Genomic DNA, 5110 nt, shown 5'->3' with positions numbered 1-5110 from the left:
CTGCGCAGAGGTGCGAGACCTTGTTGGTGTTGCAGGAGGCCGCCATGCGGCGTGAGTTAGAGGTGGAGTTGCAGTTGTGTGAGCTGAGGCAGGCTCCGATGCAGTCGCAGCCAGCGCCGAAACGGTCCAGTACCGTTGATGTTAGAGTGGGGGATCGGAGCGGCCACACTTGGGGGAAGTGTGGGAGGGGTCACACCGGAGTTGCTGGTCCGGTGGTGCATGCCGCAAGGGCGGAAAAGAGGGGCACTGTGCACGGGATTATCGGTAGTCAGTGCCAATTCGGGATTTGAGGATTTGTCATCAGTGTCGGCAGGTTGGACATTTGAGGGTCAACTGTCCACAGCTTTCTGCAAGACCGGTGCAGGCTCTAGCACCGGCCACCTCGAGGAGTTCAGGAGGAGGACAGGATGGAGCGGAGCCCCAAGGGCTCAGGGTCATGCTTATCGGCTTGCGGCAGAGGGAGACGGAGCAGTGCCGGAGGCAGCTGCGGGTATGAGGCTTTCTTGATGTCTTGATTGCCTTGCGTTGATTGTGGTGTATTGTTCGTGATGGTATCTTGTGTGGATCTCGATGCGGTATTCGTTATTTCGCGGGTTGGGCATGGTTATGGATTGGTGCTTCAGGTTTTCGCTTTGGCAATCGTTGTTCCCTGATGGGTTGGTATGGTTATAGTTCGGTGTTTTGGTGCCGGTAGCCTCGTGCGGTTGTCGATGTGGTATTCATCCTTTGGCAGGTTGTGGGTTTGGTTACGGGTTATTGTTGGAAACTCCGTTGGTTATCGTTCGTGAGGGTTGTTAGTGGAGATGCGGCACTGGGTTGAATGTCGGGTAGCATCTTCAGTCGTAGAGTGGATGATTGAAAGACCGCATTCTTTTGAGTGGGTTGATCAGGGAGGAGATGTGTTTTGCTGAGGGTTGTTTATGCTGTTGGGATTCAGCAGTGTTTGTCAGCTCAGAGTATAGGCCGACGAGAGCGGGTGTCGGGTATGCGGGGCGGGATACAGACCTAGGGCATTTGATTGTGGAGGCCTGAGGGAAGGCCGGGATCAAGCTTGAGTAAGTAACCAAGGTTATGCGATCAGAGTATTGGTATGTTTGAGGCACGTGATGGGTTGTACTGTATTAATCCCACGGGATTATGTTGTGCATGTTTCTAGAGCTGGAACCGGAAGGTTCCCAGAGTTAGAACCTGAGGGTTCGCAGAGTTGGGTGTACGGACCCATAGAGATATAGCCTCGAGTGGCTAATATGTGTTATGAGAGTCGGTCCAGTCATGCTGGAGACTCAGTTGGTATTGTTGGATCGGTTTGAGATTTCGGATTGTGTATGTTGCAATGTGGTTACATTGGAGGGTCTGGCCCCGGGTTAGTGATCTTGTTTAGCTGAGGCAGTGATTTTGATGAGTGGAGAGAGTGCATGGGATTGAGAGCCCCTGCAATGAGAACCAGAGTATGTGAATAGCGGTTACGCAAAAAGGGTGGTGTCGCTTGGAGAGAGCACCGTGACACTGGTTGGAGTGGCATTATGGCCAAGAAGGTGCCTTGGAAAAGGAAAAGAGAAAGGTGTGTAACTTCGAAGGGGAGTGCAAGTTCATGGAAGTGAAAGCAACAAAGCAGAGTTATGGTTAGAGTATTTCGAATATGGCTTTGAGCATCGTGTTCGCGGCAGCAAAGTAGGAACCCATCCGGGTTGGAGATGCCTGTTGAGGCTCAGAAGGGATGCAGGGGGAGAGAGAATCGTAAATTCTCCGTGTGATTCTGATCAGAGTGTAGGATGGATGTAATGGTTCATCTTGGGAGATGTTCGAGGATATCATCAGTGTATCGGGTCTTCCAACCTGCGGGTGTTGGGGTTAGTTCAGCATGTGTATGTGATGGCAAGAGGAGAACTTATGAGAGTTGCTCTGAGAGTGAGAATGGATCTCTCAGTCGGTCCGGAATGGACAAAGTGGGCTATGGATCGGGGATCCGGTGGTTCATGGTTTCCTAACCCTTATGGGTCGAGTGATTGTTGAGATTTAGAGCAGAGTTGCATCTTGGGTAATTTTCGATTACAGAGAGCGGTGGACAGTACATAGATCGGGCTTTAGTCGACAGAGCAGATTCAGCAGATGAGACAGAGGTTATTGACCGCCCAGAGCCAACAGGAAAGTTATGCGGTCAGACGCCGGTCCGAGCTTGAGTTTCAGGTCGGTGACTTCGTACTTCCGAAGGCCTCTCTTTGGAGAGGAGTGATTCGATTCAAGAAGAAGGGCAAGTTGGGCCCCGGTACATTGGGCCATTTCGGGTGATTGCAAGGATAGGCCGGGTAGCCTATCGATTGGAGTTGCCAGCGAAGTGGGGTTAGATCCACGACACCTTTCATGTGTCACAATTGAGGAAGTGCTTAGCTGATGAGTCGGCAGTGGTCCCATTAGAAGACATTCAGGTGGATGCGGGCCTGAATTATGCTGAGAGACCAGTGGTCATAAAAAATCGGAAGATCGAGGCTATGAGGTATAAGGAGATACCTCTAGTATTAGTTCGGTGGCAGCACCGGATGGGCCGGAAATGACCGGTGAGCTGGAACGTGAGATGCGGGAGCAGCATCCGGAGCTAATTTCAGAGTGAGACTTCGAGGACGAAGTCTAGTTCTAGTGGGGGAGAGTTGTAACAGCCCGAAATTTCAAATATTGATATAACTATGATTTAGGGGTGTTTTGAGAAGGGACTCGGCGAGTTGGAGCCTAGACTCGCCGAGTAGGACCGCAGACTTGGTCGCGGGTTCGCGACCGGACTCGACGAGTCCAGATATGGACTCGGCGAGTCGACGCTGTTCAGCAGAAACCCTAGCCGTTTGGTTTTGGATCGTATATAACGCCTCTTAGGTCGTCATTGTCCGTCTTTTGGCCAATTGAGAAGAACCCTAATCGTTGTGGACGTCTAGAGCAGGAGAGAAAGCTATTGGAGCCTTGAAAAATTTGTTAGGCAAGAAGAAGAAGAGTTTTGGCCAAAGGAATATCAAGGAGATCGAGTTCTGAGGTTTGGGGACACTGAGAGGGTGTTATTCATGTAATATCTCGGATCATTTCTGCTATATTGATGTGTGCACGAATTTAGGGTTTATGAAACCCATTTGGTGATTAGATGGATTATTATATTGTTACCCAAACGTTTGTAACCCAGTAATAGGATGGTTAGAGGTCCATAAGGTCCCATGATTGTGTATTTCGGGACCATACGTATTTCAGGAAGAAGTTGCTCGTCTGCATGGCATGGACTCGCCGAGTTGTTCTTCAGACTCGGCGAGTGGATTCGGGGTGGCCCCGCGATTCTTCCAGGAGAAACTCGTCGAGTAAAAAGGGGATACTCGACGTGTAGGAAGGGAATCTTAAGGAATCGGTGAGTCAAGGACGAGTGGACTCAGAGTCGTTGAACTCGGCGAGTCTTGGGGTGACTCGGCGAGTTAGGTCGCGGGTTGAGTGAAGTTCTGAGTATGGGGACTCGGCGAGTCACAGGGTTGACTCGACGAGTAGGGTCAGTCAGGGGTTGACTTTGACCTTGTCTTTGATCAATGATTGACCAGTGGTTCCAGGGGTATTTTGGTAATTGTTGTTTATCGTTTGAGTTCAGTGCATTGGCGGCTATCCAGGAGTGGAGATCGTATCAGTGATCGGAGCAGCTTGAGCTATCTGTTCAGTCGGCAGTTTCGAGGTGAGTTATCCTCACTATATCGCTAGGGTTTATGGCACCAATGCCAACCCTTTTTACCGGATGGAAATCCGGGTAGTTGTCATTCTGTGTTACAGGCCGGAAGGCATTATATGTTATGGGCCGGAAGGCATTATATGTTATGGGCCGGAAGGCATTACTATGTGGACCGAAAGGTCATGGCCTGGAAAGGCGTATGTATGCATTTAGTATGTTGACTGATTCATAGGGTAATGTTATGATAGTGACCGGCTACACCGGTATCTTGTTAGAGTAATGCTATGATATGTGATATGTTGATCGATTGTTGTCTATGAACTGCTATATGATTGTTTGTTATTTTATATATGCATTTTATGCTTATGGGCCGGAAGGCAATATGTTATGGGCCGGAAGGCGATATGTTATGGGCCGGAAGGCAATATGTTATGGGCCGGAAGGCGATTATGTTGTGTGATGGACCGGAAGGTCGGCGTGGGTAGGACCGGAAGGTTTACCCAGCAGGGACGGAAGTCCCCTGAGACACATGGACCGGAAGGTCAGGGCCTGGAAAGGCGTATATGTGGTTGGTATTCTGGGGGTATCTCACTAAGCTTTCGGGCTTACAGTTGTGGTTTTATGTTTCAGGTTCTCAAGAGTCTGTGGCAAGGCAAAGGCGTGATCGTACCGTTCCTCAGGTTGGTGTTTTATGATATGAACCTGGGAAATCATTCTGTTTAATAATGTATTGAAAACCTTTTTGTAACAACGTTAATAAAATGGGTGATTTTGAAAAGTTTTAATTGTTTTGAAATTTTGGACGTTACAAATTCAGGTCCCCGCTTGGCGTTCCAACGAACCTTCACGATGGGTATGCAACTTTGTTTTGTTTGTTTGACCTCTCGGTCCATGATTTCTACCGGTTCTTCCACAAGGTTGAGGCTCTCGTTGATCTCGATCTCGTCGAGTGGTATAACAAGAATCTCATCGGACAGACACTTTTTCAAGTTCGAGACATGGAAGGTTGGATGTATGTTACTAAGTTCACGCGGTAGGTTAAGTTTGTAGGCCATAGGGCCGATTCTAGCAAGAATCTCGAAAGGCCCTATGTATCTTGGATTTAGTTTCCTACGCTTCCCAAAGCGTATTAAACCCTTCCACGGTGAGACCTTCAATAAAACGTGGTCTCCTACCTGGAATTCCAAAGGTTTCCTCCTTTGTTCAGCGTAGCTTTTCTGTCGGTCTCTAGAGGCTTTCAACTGTTCACGAATTTGAACGATCTTCTCTGTCGTTTCCCGTATGATTTCCGGACCGGTGAGATTGCTTTCAGGAACTCGTCCTCTAGCTAACTGGGTATCGCAAACTTCAGTCCAGCACAGAGGGGATCTGCACTTTCGACCATAGAGGGCTTCAAACAGAGCAGCCTTTATGCTTGTATGATAA

The sequence above is a fragment of the Lactuca serriola genome, chromosome 8, assembly GCF_051521515.1.
Source record: "Lactuca serriola cultivar US96UC23 chromosome 8, Lser_US96UC23_V15, whole genome shotgun sequence".
Classification (NCBI taxonomy): domain Eukaryota; kingdom Viridiplantae; phylum Streptophyta; class Magnoliopsida; order Asterales; family Asteraceae; genus Lactuca; species Lactuca serriola.
Note: the sequence above shows the minus strand (reverse complement) of the source record.